The 18463-nt window shown below is 32.2% G+C and overlaps 1 protein-coding gene across 2 annotated transcripts in view; it reads left to right on the top strand.

The window, feature by feature from the left end:
• Positions 1-1270: 1270 nt before the first annotated feature.
• LOC128997896 (uncharacterized) overlaps positions 1271-18463 on the top strand; it is a 91422-nt gene continuing 74229 nt past the window's right edge. For both annotated transcript variants that reach the window (XM_054423687.1, XM_054423685.1), the window contains exon 1: positions 1271-1513. The gene's annotated coding sequence lies outside the window, so the exon portion shown is untranslated. The remainder of the gene's footprint in view (positions 1514-18463) is intronic.

The following is an 18463-nucleotide window of genomic DNA, read 5'->3' as shown; positions in this document are numbered from 1 at the left end:
TGAAGTCTTTAGAAATGGGCTGAAGAAATTCTACGCTTAGCTGCTGTTTGAGATCATTATACTGTTTACTTGCTTTTTTTGTTTCTTTATCAATGTAGTTGTTGTTTAAGTGATTTATTTACTGTTACTTGATTTTTTATTCTTTATCTTTGTTAGCTAATTACCAAATTTGTTGTTCCCCATGTTGATTGTTAATTATTGTTGTTATTTATTGTTATATATTGATATATTTTTGATACATTCTTATTTATTAGGGTTTTTAGTCAGGTCATCTTCATGTTATGTAAGTCTGAATGTAACGTCTTGCCATCATTGAATGTATATGAAAATGGAGTTTTCCGTCTGTAAATAAATAAATAAATAAATAGCCTACATTGAGTGACAAGTGGTGGTAGGGATTCCAAATTTAACAAAAAATAATTTAGGGCCACTTAAACAATTTTATAAAATAATAATGGCAATAGGTATACGTAAAATACGTAAAATATAGAATCCTCCTCCAAAAATCCCAGTGACGCAAATGTTCTGCTATACCCCCCTCTGCACACTGCACACCCCTGGTCCGATATACTGAGTGTGTCTTGTTTTGGCATACTGATTTATTTATTTCATACGGAAACACCATTATTACAATAATATACATTGGCAGATTGCACTGTTTTGCATGACAATATAATAACAATAACAAAATGATTGGGAAAAATAGCATTATACAAGATAGCAATAACAAACATAACGAGAATCAACAAGAACAAAGAGGTGAAAGTTTAACTACTAGGTCCTTACTTATGCAAATGCAAGAATTGATTTTGGCAACAGATTAATTTAACATGGTAATATGCAATAATGGAGTGGCAAAATAGAGTGGCATACTGTTTCTGGTTAGGCAAACACTATTATTTTAATAAAAATTATATTCTATTTATTCTCGCTTGTCTTCTAGCATTTTCATTTTATTTCATAAAGTGCTTATGATAGCCAAAGTTTGAAATTCACTCTCAACATAATACATAGTAACAATAATACTGAACTATTTAATCCGCGACTTGCAGGATATTTAGCCCACGACAAAACACGCTTAAGTTTTACAATCTACTCGAAGCTTACTAAATAATAAAGTCATTGATTTTATAAAATTAATTTATTATACACAAAAACCACACTGATTCTCTTTGTAATGAAGTAGTTCTTTTAGAAGTATGGATTCCTTTTTCCTCTATGTTTAGATGGCAATAGAAGAACAGAATGGAGAGAAGCAGAAGACATCAAGAAGATCTGTCTGTCTGCTTAAAGAAGACGTCAGTCGTTTACATCTTTCTTGGGTTGATTAGGAATATTGTTAATATGAGTAATATATTGTGCGTTTTTTCGAACATTTGTTATCCATCGCAGTGTACACTTCGTTGAGTGGTATTTGTTTCCTAAATCCATTACAATTTGGATTGTTTTACACATTTGAAGTGCACGACTACTCGACGCAGACTCGTATTTCCGTCATTTTCACGTTTCTGTTGTAAGTAGACAAGTTTTATTATTCTGTTACCCTAATTTCAAACTCATCTGGTTTGTATGTTTTACTTTCGACAACTGAATAACTCCATTTATTTATTTTGGACGGTTTGCACAATAGGCTAATATGCTCTATTTTCCTTGTACGATAAAACACTAACGAGAATAATCAACAAGTGCGGAACTAAAACCAATCCAGACTAACTTGTCTAAGGTTAGACCTAGGACAACACACTTTATTGGGACTCACAATTTATTGAATTTTATATTATTCTTGCCAATTAAGTGAACTATGAAGTTTTTCTAGTAATAATAACATTAGGGTACTTTCTTTTGGAATGGTTATAGCCTATGGGAGTGCAATCTGCAATCTTAACTGAGCTACCCTAATATAACTCAACTTACGGTACATAAAAAATATTGATTATTAAATCTTCATTCAAGATTTCTTCATAATTCTTACGGAATAGGCCTAGGCCTACGGGATAATCCCAATTTATGGATATCTAGAATACTAACCTAAACTTTTGTTGTTTCACTGCTGTGCGCTTAATTTGTTGAAGCGTTACTATTTGTTTCTGGTAATGGCTGCTGATGTGGAACAGAGACAGGAAGACAAAGAATAGCCTAATACACATACCACTCTAACAGGGTTGTTGATTAATGTTGCATCCGAACTGACCTTATTTGCGTAGGCCTACCTATGTGTGGAAGGGAAGTCAGGGTTGTGCGGATTCATGTTTTGAAGTTAGGGCCTAGGTTAGATTTAGTTAAGTTTAGGTTATTGTTAACCGGGTTGTTTATTTATGGTAGATAGCCACATGCATATTGTTTTATCACCAACAGAGGTTAAATGTTGTTTGTCGATTTGAATTCGTGTATTCAAACATTTCCTGAGATGAATCTAAAAACAAAACATTCCAAATCCAGAGTAGTCTTATTTTGTTTACGGCAACAGGGAGCAAATATTCAGCCTGTGGTTATGGCGGATGATGTATGTTAGTGGTTGCAAATTCCATTAAATTTTTGAAAGTGCCTAACCTGGGGAGATCAAGTTTATCACATTTGTGCCAAGGTTACATCTGGAATTTTTGTTTTACGTAACCATGCAAAATTCTGCACAAATGAAGTGCTCTTAATGGCATATTTTGGTCTCATCTACCCTCACATTTCTTATGGAATAAGACTGCGGGGAAGCTGTGCTATCTTCAGCATCAAACGAGTTTTCAAACTGCAGAAGAAGGCAGTGAGGATAATCTTCAAATTGTTGAGGAGAGACTCATGTAAAAATGCTTTCAGGGTGTTGGGATTGCTCACTGTACCCTGTCTCTACATCTTGGATGTGGCCATGTACTGTAAGTATAAATGGCCACTAGTGCAGGGCCGAGACGTCCATGATTATGAGACTAGGGGCAGGGATGATTACCGGACTCTGCAGCATAGAAGTGTGGTGTTTGAGTCTTTGCCATCGCAGATTGGTATCACAATCCTCAACAAACTTCCTGCCAGCATCAAACATGCCGAAATAAAATAAAAAAACAATTCAAAACTCGGCTAAAACGACTTTTGGTGTCCAATGTGCTGTACTCTGTTGAAGATTTCATGAACACTGAGATATCTAAATTGTAGGAAATACCGCGGAATAAAGGTACTGGTGTAAAAAAAACCTGACAAAATGTAAATAATAACTTGTATTGTTTTTTTTCACAAATATTATGCTATCTGATGTTTGTAATACAATGTACTGTATTTTGTCGCCTACGATAAACAAATTATTATTATTATTACCATTGGAACATTGGGTTAAAGAACGAGGTTACGATGTAAAAAATGATGCATTTTTGAAACTATCTTATTTTAACTTACTTAGGCTAATCCAACCTACCATCAAAGAACTTATACAGTCACAAATCTGCATAAGGCCCGACCTCCCTTCACCTAATGCTTTTTCCATTATAAAACCGATTGTAAATATATTTGCCTACAGAAAGATTCGTTTGCTTAGAACAGTTTAAATTTAATTACAATTTGTGAACTATTACAACAAGTTTGGTTAATTTAGAACACTTTTAACTTATAATAAGTCTTTATATGATTATGAAAAATTGAATGAAGGTTTGATAATTGAAATATCAATTGTTAATCAATATTTTAAATCGATATTAGGGTAGCCCAGTTAAGAAACTGCACCCGTAGTGTGTTTTCCAAACCAGAAATATTTCCTTCGTAACTTATTGTTGTCTCTGCATAGGCTACATTTTACTAGAAAGTCCCTAGTATCTACCTATTCCTTATTCCCTTACTCAGGAGTTAAAAAATCAACATTGTTTCTCCTCATAAAAATACTGTAAGACAAGGGTCTAAATGAATTTAGCTTTGGGCCTAACATTGTTGATTTTTCACTACAGGTAATTTTTGCTTTTTAGGTAGGCCTATAATAAAAAGGCCGAGCTTTATCACTAGGGTGCGTAGATCTACTAGTTTAAATATAAATTTTAGGCTACTCTTTTGTCTGGTAACTTAATTTCCTTCTTTTATTGTATATAAGTAAATACTAATTATTTTATTTTACCATCAGAAGACCTCCTACATTTTCCAGGCTATAATGTTCCTTGTCTTGTTTTATATTTATAGCTAAAGTATTGTGCCGGGCATGATATTGCTGCTCATTTTGTTGATGCTGACCTTGTTTTTTCCACGTATTCTTTGCAAAATCCAGAACTCTGTAGCAAAATCAATTATCAAATAGATAGTAGGCTTATCCAAGAGCAAACAATAAACATGATGGTTAATTACAGCTGTAAGAACTGTAGTAATTCTTTTAAAGAAAAACTGGGTGAATAGTAGGAAATGTTGAAGCAATCGAGTAATAGTAGCGAATGACAGAATAGTCAAAACTTAAAACGATTGCTTTTTGGAATTATATGATGACCATAGAAATTAAATGTGTAACTTAGGCCAGGCGCACACAGGCGATTTTGAGTCGCGCAACAGTTGCCCGACTAAAATGTTCAACATTGTTTTAAATTGGAGTGCGCACACCAAGGAAACAGTCTAGGGACAGTCGCGCAACTGTTGCAACCGATGTTCCCAGACCCAATTTGCCAGCGACTGCTCTGAGACTCAATTGTTGCGGGACTGTCGCTCCAGGTTTGGTATCCATTGAACCAAGTGTAGATGCGCACACATGCAACAAATTGTCGCTGTGTCGCTTAGTCTCACCCGAGGAATTCAACTACTCGTGGCCAGATCTGTCACTAGTGTTTGCTTTCTTTTTGTTGTGTGAAGTTTTTATAAAATTACTTAAATACGAGTTCCCTGATGAGGATGTCAAACAATTAATTGATTAAGTTGACAAGAGGCCGCCTTTATATTTAAAGTCATTGAAAGACTGTTTGGATATTAATTTGAAGAAGTAGTTGTGGGATGAAGTGTCCTTGGCAGTTACTAAAGATTAGAACAACCTAACACAAGAGGATAAAATCAAAAATCACAACTTCAACAACAAAGCACATACTACGGCTGTATCATTGAAATCCATTCGGTACTGTTAACGCTGTTAACGAATGTAATGTCTAACTTGCGTCTTAAAGATTTTAGATTCACGACTAAAAAGTTGCCTGTGTGCGCACTCCAGCTCAACTGTTGCTAGACTTCAGAGTCTCCGAGTGGGTTGCGCAACAGTCCCCCGATTAGTCGGGCAACTGTTGCGTGACTCAAAATCGCCTGTGTGCGCCTGGCCTTAGGCTACAATTATTTAAAAATTACCTCAGTTTTGGTTTTGGTTACCATGTAGGTTTAAATTTTCACATTGTCGCAGTTTAAAAAACACTGTGACATGCTTTTTTTAGCCTATTCATAAAGTCGTTAAACTATTTACAATAATCAGCTCTATGTTTGGTTTTAGCGAATTTCCCATAGGCTACTAGGTATTAAACGGTACTAACGTATTAAACATATTTATCCAAAAGCAGTTGAGGGTAAAAGAGTTTTATGATTGTGATCACTTCACCACTTCCATACCGTACACATAATTATAAATCGGGAGTCTTTTTAGCAAATTTCCAATATGAGAAAGTAAGAAGGTAAGACCTGGACCCGATTTCCTTTTTTGTTTTGAGGTCTCCAGAGGCCAAAAACACCCTCTGTTCAAATTCATATATAGGTACATGTTTATTAAAAATTATCCGATTTTGATGAAATTTAGTAGAATTGTTAAACCTACGTTTATTGAACGATTTCGAAAAACCAGCATGATCACACTATGGGAACGGGGTTTCATGGGTAAAAATTGGTTTTTCCCATTTTTAACACTAAAAACATAAAATATTGCAATTTCTTTCCAAACCGTTTTGTAGAGCTTAAAAAAAGAATAATTTAGTATATTGAAGCTCTGTTGTATGCCTAAAGGTTACAGAGAAATTAAAAAAATTTAGTTTAAAATTTCCATATTATTCTTATGGACAAAATTAAAACTGTTGTAGTTTACTTGTTTTGGATATATGTTGGTAAAATTAATATAATTTATTTATTTCATACTATGCTATTAAAGTTTGGTCCAAAACACTTTTTACCCCCCCTATAGCAGCAAACCTAAGCACTTGTTAAATCTAATGTCATTTAAATTGGGAATAAAAATCTATCTTATTTATGGAAATATTTTAATAAAAATGTAATCAGACAAGTTGAAATTTGCTTAGTCTGCAGGTTTGCTGCGGCAGGGGTATTTATTTTAAGTATTCCCTTGTATTACATAGCGTTAAATATATTTGATCTAAAATAAAAATGTGTAATCATCGTGGGAGTATTTCCATGGTTTAAATAGGTATCAGATATGACTTCTCATGTGGAGAGAGTCGACTGATCTTTTCCCATTTTGCACATGCAGTGGGAGTGGACGCTGCTCATTCACTTCTGTACTAAGATTGGTTGACATAATTATTTGAGTTTTAACTGTGGAACGACAGACAATCATGTAGCTAGGGTGTGGAGTTTCTGATTATGAATCATATTTTAGATTAAACCCTTTCTGTTGGATTTTTCCCAGTGTTTACGTTAACATGAACTAAGCTGGGCTTCAATGCCTTGCCTTGAATTTAGCCCAGGAAAGAGGTCTTAATTTTTTATTATCATAGACTTTATTAAGACAGATCAACGCAAGTAAATTCTGAAGATTTTTGCAACTTTACTTATCTTTAGTGGCTGGCTGAAGGATCCACAAGTCCTGTCAAACAAAATTCAAGTTAACACCCAAGATCTCCCAACCAAAGTTTTTTGTTATTTAATATTGAATGTTCTTGCCTACTTAGGTAAAAGAAGTTTTTTTCAAGCTTACATAAAATAATTTCCACTTTGTAGTTAAACTTTCCTCAGTGATAAAAATATATCCCTATATTTTGCTGCCAACTTTGCTTGACTAGCTTCGCTAAATAACTTCTTGTTCAGCATCGTACTTGTTATTTAATTACCTAAAAGTAGGCCTACAAATATATGTAAAATAACACTTGTAATACAGTTATACTGTTTACTCACAAGATTGAAAATACATATAGAGGACGATAGTGGTGATCGATTTTGATTGGACACTCCAATCATCATCAGACCCAATAGTCAAATGTTTTGGCCATTTGCTCATTGGGTCTAATCGAAATCGATCACCACTACTATCTTTTACATTGTATTTACGGTCTTGTGAGTAAACAGTGTAAATATATTATTACAAGTGTTATTTGACATATTTATAATTGCGAAGGAATAGCTGGTGCAAAGATTAACTTGTCACATCTCAATAAACAATAACTACACTTCATTATCTGAAAATGATTCAAAGAGTAAAGCACAGTTGTGTTATCAGTAAAAATGACATTTTATCTGTCCACTTTAGTTGGCTTAGTGAAGAACTCTTCTTAGAAGCAACCCGGAAATTTCACACTATAAATATAGGCCTAGGCCTATATGAGTGTATATGATTGATTGCATAAAGAGTTTAAACTGTTCTTCCTGTTTTAAACTCTTAGAACTTGCCAAGAATTTAAGGAGCAAAATTTTTCTTATTCCTAATATCAGCTTAATTTCCAGTTATAAACAAGACCTAAGTTAACTTTGTTTTTACCTTACCTGCAGCTTGAATTTTAAATTAATAAATTATAAGGTAGGTAATTAAATTTCAAACTAAACAAAAGTGCTGGAACATGATTGCATATTATTCAAAAGTATTTATGTTTCTTTTCATTTGATAAGTGATTTTCTAAATGTAGCATACAACAAAGTCGAATACTCACTGTGGTTAACAAATTATATATAAGTTGTGAACAACATTATGAAAAATCACTTCTGTCTGTACCTTAAAGAACAAAATAAATTTATACTGATAAACAGGACAAAACCCTAGAGTTTTCATATGTTAGTTGTTTTGGACGAATCAATATGTTTAGTGCTCTTAAAAATGATAAATTAAGATGAAAAACATTGGTCTTAAAGACTATTTTCCCCCAATTCAAAGAAAGTTCTCAATGTCTAATAAGGGATCTGTGCTTTTTCGATTTTTTGATACTGGACCTATAGCTAAGATAAGATCACATAACTAACTCAAAGGCCTTGATAAGACTACACATCTCAAAATGATTACCTAGCTCTCAAGACCATCGTTGGTTGAAGGGATTTGAACATTGTATCCAATAAGTCCTTCTCTTTCACTAGACCAACCATACACAAACATAACTCCAATATTAATTTGTCGATATTTTGGGTTTAATGGAGATACAGTTGAACCTCTATAAGACAAATTTCAAGGGGTACGGGAAAAATTCGTACTATAGAGGTATTCTTAATAAAGAGGGTCGTTTTATCAAGGTTTAATGCTGCTGTTATTCTTCTTATAGAGGTTTCTCCTCGCTCCAAGGTTTCTCCAAACAATGACTGAGGAAGGAGGGATGGGTGGGGGTTTTATGTTGAGACAAGCTTCTGTTTGTTTTGAAAACTACGTACTAAGGAGGTTAAGATTATGATAAATTTGTCTTATAGAGGTCGCGTTCGTCTTGTAGAGGTTTTGCGTTAAGAATATTCGTTGTATAGAGGTAAATCAGTCCTAGCCCATGTCGCAAACAAATTCGTCTTATGGAGGTTTTTAACTTAATTACTACGTTGTATAGAGGTGTTTTTAGCATTGACCTATATGAAAGTGTCAAGGGCATTAAAAAAAATTCGTCTTATCGAGGAATTCATTTTATTGAGGTTCGTACAAATGAGGTTCAACTGTACAAGTAAATAAACTTTAAAACTGGTAATTTTTATTTTACCAAAATCATGTAAAAATCTAGTAAATTCAATTAACAGCAAGGTTTTATTATTTACTAAAATCTATTTTCATCGCTTTACCTAATGTTCATAAAATATTGGCTTAAGATTATTTCAGTTCAGCTCTTCTACATTAATAAGCTAGGCTACCTTTAATGTTCCCTTTAAACATTGATGTAGAGGGTTGAAATATGTTGATTAGTTTTTACACCCACACTTTGTAAACTGTCAATTGTAATGTAGACTAAAATTGTGTAGCATCTATAGTAAAATATTGGGTTTTTAAATAAAATAAACATATTTTTAGGCAAGTACAGAAGGTGTAGGCATTTTAAATATATATTCATGTCTCACAAGGGTTATTGTATTTTAAATTAAATTTTAAGTGAAAAGGCACTAGTGATTTGCACTAAAAAATGTTTATTTCCTCCAAAAATATATAATTTTGTAGAAACAGTGGAATGTTTTGGAAACCAAAAAACTGGTATCGTCTTTTTACATTCTAAGGTTAGCTGACATCGTAAAATATACGTAGAAAGATTACAAATTACATCATAATAGATAGCCTACCTTAGCTTTTTAAATAAATGAATACTATGGCTTCAATTTGAAAAGGCTGTAGGTAGGTGTTTTCTTTCAGGAAACAGTAAAAAAAGGAAAAGGAAAAGGAAAGGAAAAGGAGTAATTCTTTTTCTTTAAATATTAAAAAAATAACTTTCTCAACAAAGTTTTACTAATTTCGGCCGTAATTCTTTTTAAGCTTTGAATGAAATGAAAATATGGGATTTCTTTTTCAATTTCCATGTTGAAACCATGTAGGCCTAAGGGTATATTTTTGTACCTGCAAAAATGATAGTTTTATTAAACCTCTGAAAAAAATATGTTTAACTTGCCTAGCTACCATGTCAAGTCAATTTTAAAAATTCAACCTATCAAGTTATGCTTGTTATATAGAAAATGGTTGTAAAATTTTGATTTTCGATTTGTAAAATTTTTTTAAAGTCTAATCAGCAGTTTCGAGACTAACAAGCAAGACGTTAGACATTTCAGTGCAATACTAATTCTAAACACCCTATTGGAGCTGTTCACTTTGTAATTGCCTATTTATTAATCCATATTTAATATGGTTCCGTGGCTAGTACCTTTAGTACCATAGACAAAAATAATTAAATACAGACTGTCAGCCGTGCTGCGATTACCATGGTTACCATAGGTTCTGGCGCACACAGCTGGGAGCGTCGTGTAGTTTACGTAGCGCGTACGCCGTAAGTACATGGCGCTCCTAGCCGTGTACGCCAGAACCTATGGTAACCGCACCACAACTGACGGTCTATATTTAATTCTTTTTGTCTATGCTAGTACAATCAATTTATAAGTTACAATTTTATGTACCGTTTATACAAACTAAAACAATTAGAAAATAAAATCAACACTTCTGGTAAGGTGTTAGCATTCTTTGCGAATTCCTCGCCGGTATTGTTTACTGTAACTCCAAACAAAGTTTATTTCTGGCGAGTTTTCTATCGCAGACCTCTTGGCCATTAACGTGTTGTTTAACATTGTGATAGGTCTCCATGTGTTTCCTTGTGGATCAGCTGATGACGTCAGCTGCAGGGCTACTGGTCAGTGGTCAGGTGACGTCAATGTATCACCACCGCGCTTTCTCTACAATCATACGTCGTATGTCTGTGCGTCGAGTATCGTTTTAGATCAAATATAGTGATTGCAGAGTCGTATGATTTGAGTAGAGGACGTATTTTGATGGTAAAGTTAAGGTCTGCGTAGATTCTAATTGCAGCTGTTGCTACTAAATCGGCCTAATTAGTCTGTTTCCCATTACAGAAGAATTCCTAATTGCCTACTATGTGTATAAACATTGTGCTTATCGCAAACAGCGTATTTTAAGTATTTACCTAATAGTAGTAGTTTAGTAGGCGTTTTTTGCAGCTAAATCAGTTTTTGGCTCGATTGGGACTAGTGTTAATTCGACCACTGCCAAACAATTGCTATGCATTTCAACCAAAAGAATGTCGGGAGTCATCAACCCCAACCAATAACAGCCTACATTAAAACATATTGAGTTTGATATTGCATGAACGGTTGTAAACACACGTCTAATGTGTAGAATTGCGTGTGAGTACAAATGTTTTGTAAAGTTCTTTTAGAAATGTTGTTCGATCTTATTTCAGCGACTTGGATAAAACATCCTCCCTTATGTAGATTTCCCATCCTTATGGAACAGCTGAAGCCAATTTTACTGTTATTTCTGTCCGGTGTACTGGAGAGTCGTGTTTTGTTTACAATTAATTTTTTGCTACAGTATTTAAGTTATTTACAACCTCGTTTAACCAAATAAAACTATCTAATCATAAACAATAGCTTGTCCACGTTTTCCACTAGCTATATAACCAAACAGTGAGGCACAAATCATGAGAAACTAACCCTAAAATGATAGAAATAAATTGTAAACAAAACACGAGATCTACAGTACACCGGATGGAACTAACAATAAATTTGGCTTCAGCTGTTCCATTAGGATGGGAAATCTACTGGAGTATGTTTTATCTATGCTTTTAATAAGAAAGTATTTGGAAACAGTATAATTTATTTGAAATTTTCGGAATGTTTACATTTACAATTACTATCATTTGAAATGCAAATAATTATTTATGGAATATAAATGATCATTTCTGAAATAAAAGTGTTGTTTTCTGGAATTAAAATGACTTTGTCTGAAATACATTTGACTATTTCTGAAATACATTTGAATAATTCTGAAGTATTACTGGCAATTTCGGAAATGTATGACTATTTCAAAAATTAAATTTCTTCTTCTGAAATATAACTGCTGTTTTCTGAAATAAAAGTTTCTAGTCTGGTATGCAAATGATACTTTATGAAATAAAAATGATAATTCTGAAATACAATTGACGCTTTCTGAAATGAGTTTGACTTTTTCTCAAATAAAATTATAAATGTGTAGTTCTGAAAATCATTCATCAGATCATCAATCAAATAACGTTCTGGAAACAGCTTTCAGAATCCTAATAGGATGACAATGTATTTTTGGTGTATAGAAAACAGCTGATCGCAACCTCAAGACGTGAAATATTTTTATATCTGTTTAGTTCATGATTAAAGTTGCTCAACATTTTATCAACGATACGTAAGTTATTTTAACATAAGGTAAATCAATTAAAGGAAATACCGCCGCAATACGCATCTTACAACATCTTTGACAGTTACTTTACTCCAAGATAATAAACCGTTGATGGGTCATAATAGTTGCTATAACTCACAATAAGTCATTACATTAGTTTGAATTGTTAAAAAATATTGTGTATTCGTCAGAAATCAGTAATTTAGATCAGCACAATCTGTCGGTGGCTCACATCAACTACGATGATTTTGGTTTCATAAACTGGCTACAGATTTAAATGGGGATGGAATGTCAGTAGTTAAAAGTTAAAACTTAACTTAAAGATTTGAACAATTTTGATTTTTCCCAAAGCTTAATATATTTTTCGTAAGTGAGTATACCTGACCTAGTAAGTCTAAAAGGTTCTCCGTAATCATAAAAGATGTAATTTAATGCTACGTTTCAGTACACAGTGAGTATATTTAATGTTGATATTTGATATTCATATTTTTTTATTGCTATTTTGTTACATATTTAATTTTAGCGAATTTACCGTAGGTGCCATGGTAAGACCTAGGCCCGGGACCGATTTACTTTTTCATTTTGATGTCCCCAGAGGCCAAAAACACCATTCGTTCAAAATTTTATAAATGTATTTATGTATATGTATACGTCTGTGAACGCGATAACTAGTAATTTTTTCCGATTTTGATGAAATTTGGTTTAAAGGTGTAAGGCGGGATAAACTTGAATGAGTTTGCGAACCAGCATGATCGGACCATGGGAACGGGTTTTTACGGGACCTTTTATGGGGTAAAAATGGGTTTTCTCATTTTTGACCCTCAAAACACAAAATTTCCCAATTTCACTTTAGACCTTTTTAATGAGCTTAAAAAATAAATAATTTAGTATATCAAAGTGTTTTTGTACGGTTATTGTTACGGAGAAAATTCAAAAAATTCAAAAAAAATTTAAATTTAAAATTCCCATGTTATTCTTACGGAGAATATTGTAAAATGTTGTAGTTTGCTTGTTTATGGATATATTTTGATCAAATTTGGAAAATTTATTTATTTTATACTAAGCTATTAATATTTTACTAAAAAATGCACTTTATTAGTTTTATTGTAGCAGCAAACCTAGGTACTCATTAAACTTAATGTTAAATACATTTAATTGAAAATCAATTCAGACAAATGGAAATTCGCTTAGTCGGCAGGTTTGCTGCGGCGGGGGTATTTATTATCTACGTTAGCACTAGAATAATAATTATTGTTATATCCACGTTTCCACTTTTAACGATCGTGGATATATTTTGATCAAATTTGGAAAATTTATTTATTTTATACTAAGCTATTAATATTTTACTAAAAAATGCACTTTATTAGTTTTATTGTAGCAGCAAACCTAGGTACTCATTAAACTTAATGTTAAATACATTTAATTGAAAATCAATTCAGACAAATGGAAATTCGCTTAGTCGGCAGGTTTGCTGCGGCGGGGGTATTTATTATCTACGTTAGCACTAGAATAATAATTATTGTTATATCCACGTTTCCACTTTTAACGATCGTGGATATATTTTGATCAAATTTGGAAAATTTATTTATTTTATACAAAGCTATTAATATTTTACTAAAAAATGCACTTTATTAGTTTTATTGTAGCAGCAAACCTAGGTACTCATTAAACTTAATGTTAAATACATTTAATTGAAAATCAATTCAGACAAATGGAAATTCGCTTAGTCGGCAGGTTTGCTGCGGCGGGGGTATTTATTATCTACGTTAGCACTAGAATAATAATTATTGTTATATCCACGTTTCCACTTTTAACGATCGTTGTTAATATTGTATCAATGTTGTTGTTTACTAATGAAATCTGATGTTGAAATTGGCTTTTGCCGTTGATATGAAATAAATAAATAAGCAAAGCATCCTATGAATATTAATTTTAGTGTGGTTTGTTAAACAATATTTAATTAATTTGCATTTCCTACTGATCTTTAGTGACGAATATTTAATTACTAAGGACTAGACACAAAACCTTTTGACAATGAATTTATGATTCCATTGTTACTTAATGGGCAAACATTGATATTTATTTGGAGGAAGTAAAGTTATCGAAAGTTACAATTGACTCATAAATGTAAATTTCCTTCCGATAGTGGCGAATATTTAATTACAATGGACTTTACACTAAACCTTTTGACAATGTATTTATGACTCACCAAGCTCATTGTTTACTGTAAACAAGGATATTGATTTAGAGGAAGTTACGTTATCAACAGTTACATAAGGGAAAAGTCAGTTATCGGGGTTTCTGGATTGGTAGTAATTTTAGAGATTGATGGATAAAAATCTGATAAAAGGTTAAGGTTAAGTTGCATTGGATGAAGCTGCTCTCTAGCATGTGGGAATTCCCTGAGTTTTGAACAATCATTGCATATGTGCCTTGGTGCTTCAGAGCGTGAGGCAATTGGAATAACCAAAGGCCCTCAATGCAATAATTACTATTATTATTTAGTTTGTATTGTTAAAGTTTGCATTTAAACTGTTTTTAGAGAATTTACCATAAAGGGAATAAGCTATTACCGTAGGTCTCATGGTATGAACTGAACTAGACCTAGGACTGACTTACTTTTTCGTTACCTTCCCTATAGCAGCAAAGCTAAGTACTCATTAAAATTAATGTTATTTAAATAGGAAATAAATCTGACAATTTATAGGGAATATTTGAGTAGTAATCCAGCCCAGTACATGGAAATTCGCTTAGTCTGCAGGTTTGCTGCGGTGGGGGTATTATTATCTCATTGCCGGTGATACATTCCGTGGATAATTAAGCGGAAGGAAATGCCTAATTTAATGCTTTTGTTCCAAATTTGTGACCATGAATTACTTTTAGTTTGTAAATTTTTACTTAGATCTTAAGTATTTTGTTTGGTATTATAATGTTTTGTATTTGTTTTTTGCTGTTTCTATTAGATGTTTTTTTGATCAAAAATAAATATTTAACAAAACCTTAAATCATAAGCAGGACATCGTAAATGATATGCCATTCGGAATTTGACCATTTGAAAATATTTTAATTATGCGAAACAATAAGGACAATTTATTTCAACACGATTTTTTTAAACAAGATTCGTTTTTTTGAAGTTAAATAATAATTCTACAAACCATGTTTAGCAATTAGGTAACATGTTTGAAAATATTCACCTTTTAATTTGATTTAAATTATTTCAAATTTAATTTAATTATGCAATTGTATTTAATTTGCTAATAATTTAAGAAACAAGTAGTGTCCAGGATTATGATTATATACTTATCCAGCTGAGTTATCTCAATTAATTATTTTTCTAGGTAACGTTCAATAAAAGGTTAAATTACCTGTGTCCGCCAGTCGATCCTTATGTGCTGTGCCCTATTACAGGAGATGCATTTCGGCAGAATAAATTGCCATCATCAGTCCTAATATAAGATCTTGATCTTCCCCATTGGGTGCGTCTTGAAGTTTTGAAACACGTACACGAACTTTACACTTATATACATCACGAATAAAACAAAAAAATACACGGCAGGCCTACTTTTATTTTAGTTAATACGGACATGTAGACGTGCGTCGTTCGTGTGTCGAGTCTCGTTAAGATTTATAAAAAAAGCTTATAAAATGGTGTGGTTTTAGCATATTCCGACACTTTCTTGTATACAGGGTGTGAAAAATGCAATAGACCATTGTTTTTTTTTTTTAATTTTTATCAAACATCTTAACTTTTATCTTTGAATCTATTTACAATGGAGTTTTTACAACTGATCCTCCGTCATTTTCTATTATACTTGTTAAAAATCTAATGTAGAACACGAAAATGACATTATCTACTCAAATCCATATACAGGTAATTGAGAAATCGCTGTGTATTAAATTTAAAAGCATGGTTATTTTTGAAAAAAAAAACAAAAACAATAATTTTTTGGGAACCTAATTTTTAGACTTATAACATTTGATATGCATCATCACACTTCATTTAATTTGCACTTACACCAAAAAAATTTTGTCACACTGAGTACCAATCACCCTGTATAAATGATTATCATATTGAAACTTTAGTTCTCTATGTAAACACTGGTGTAATAGTCCGTCGCATGAAATGGATTTACAAAATTTCCCCTTAAAATCTTAATGCAGCAGGTTTATTTAAATATAGTGATGAAATTTTCATATGTAGCAGGAACTTGCGGGTTTAAATTCAGATTTATATTTGATAGCTAATGATTACACAGTTTCCAGTAATTAGTTTTCTGGGAATATCGGCAAACGTTTTAAAACAATATACGCTTATTTAGTGTAAAATATTCTTCTCATAAGAATAATAATATTTGTCATATTTGATTCTTACCAAGTCTTTCCTTAAACATGTAAAGTATATTCCTTATTTAAATAACAAAAGGTTTAACGGTGTTGTGATATACCTAATAGGTTATTAGTTTAAAACTCCAATATCTATTTTAATATTTTTTCTGAGAGACTGGGTCTTGTTTACTTCTGAAAGACTGTTTTTAGTACACTCATTTAAATTTACAGTTTAGTTTGTTTTTTTATTTGTCAAACACTCAAGGTAATTTATTTCTGCTGAAATAAATCCTAGATTTTGCCATTGACTGGATTTCAGACATCGTCCAAGATATTACAATTGTCAGTGAATCGCGCACAGTGACGACGACAAGTACCCAGGTTTGCTGCTACAGGGAAGGAGAAAATGTTTTTTTTTTGTTAAACGTTGATAGTATAGTATGAAATAAATAAATTTGTCGAATTTTATCACACTGTATCCATAAAATGCAAACTACAACAGTTTACTTAATCTCCATAAGAATAACATGGTAATTTTAAATGTACAGCTTTTTGTTTAATATGTAGTCCTAACATTCGAACAACTTCGCCTCAGTATATAATATATGTTGTTTTTTTAGCACTACACGATAGCTGTGATCACAATTGGATATTTAAATGTATTATGAGTAAGAACAAAACACAATTTTTGAAAAAAAAAATCAAAGCCCCTAACACTCAGTTCCTATCACTTGATCTTGCTGGTTCCTGGACGCTGGTTCCTATATCATAAATAAAAATTTTAACGAATGGCGATTTTGGCCTCTGGGGACATTAATCAAAACGTAAAAAGTAAATCGGTCCCGGGTCTAGGTCCCACCAACCATTAATGAATATCACCCATGGCTATATATTATTACCTATTTAGGAAATTCGCTTAAAAGCTATATAACTCTTACAATGTTTTTGTTCATTCCTAGCCACTAGCATTGTTGGCATTTGGGTAAGTGTGGATGAAAATTCCTCAACTTTACCAAATTTCCAACTCCCAAGTTAACATTGATATTTAGCGCAGAAAAAAATGCCTAGGTAAAACCTAATGCACAGTAATTAAGCATAAGGCGAGTTTTTTTAAACTGTTTGCCTACATACATTTTATGTTTTACTTTTATGTTAATTTTTTATTTTACGCACTATACACTGGAAAATTTGCTGGTGAGGACTTATTTTTAGGACGTTGCTTTACTGTGCTTATTAATTCCATTAATACTAATATTACTACTAATAAATAACGTTTCGTTTTAATATTATGATTACATACATATTTCAAATTACATTTAAAGGTCAACAAAGCCGAAGTTGTTGCAACTCTCAACCATTGAAGCAGGTAGTTAGACTAAATACACATGGATGATATCAACAGGCTCATAATATTGCCAGTACGTCATAGTTGCTGCGGAGACGGAATCAAGTTAAAGAGTGTCCTCTGGCCCTTAAAATGAGATATGTTCGAATATCTTTAATGCGATTTACAAAAATAGATAGAAAGCTCCTTGATAAAATGAAAGAAGATTAAGTGTACATTTTAAATGACGTATGCGTAATAGCTTCCACACTACGGTGCAAATAACAACAATTACCAATTTAAACAAGTGTTTGACTTTTTTTGTAATTCGTAGTTTGAAAAATTGACTGGGGTAATATACTACTCAATTCCGAGAAACCTACCAGTTTGGTATTGTAACTTTTAATAATATGCAATTACCCTGCTTCACGAGGAGGTAATATAAATGTAATAATTGGTATTAATATGCTCAAATCAAAATACAATTTATTTTAGCAGAAACATTTATGTCGTAGATAATTGAAACTCTGATCAAACATAATATGTACAATATTATTTGGTTCTGTAAATAATAGAACAATATTCTGTAAACAGCTTTTTAAATTTAACTATGCGAAATTATCTTCTGCAAAGGAAAATTTACTCATGTGATTAGTAGAAAATCATTATTTTTTGAAGATTTTTTGAAATTTAGAAATAAAAAAATCGTGAAAATCCGTTCTGCCCGCAATTCCATTTTTTTCAATAACACTTCTATAAATTATTGAAACCTTTTTGTATGCAATAAATAATGAAAAAATTTTAAAGGTTTTTTAACCTAACCTAACCTAATTGCTACCTAACCTAAT

Source organism: Macrosteles quadrilineatus, unplaced genomic scaffold (genome assembly GCF_028750875.1).
Source record: "Macrosteles quadrilineatus isolate MER2022 unplaced genomic scaffold, UCM_ALF_1.0 Scaffold_7__1_contigs__length_78375512, whole genome shotgun sequence".
NCBI classification, from domain to species: domain Eukaryota; kingdom Metazoa; phylum Arthropoda; class Insecta; order Hemiptera; family Cicadellidae; genus Macrosteles; species Macrosteles quadrilineatus.
This window is presented reverse-complemented; position numbering and strand designations above follow the sequence as displayed.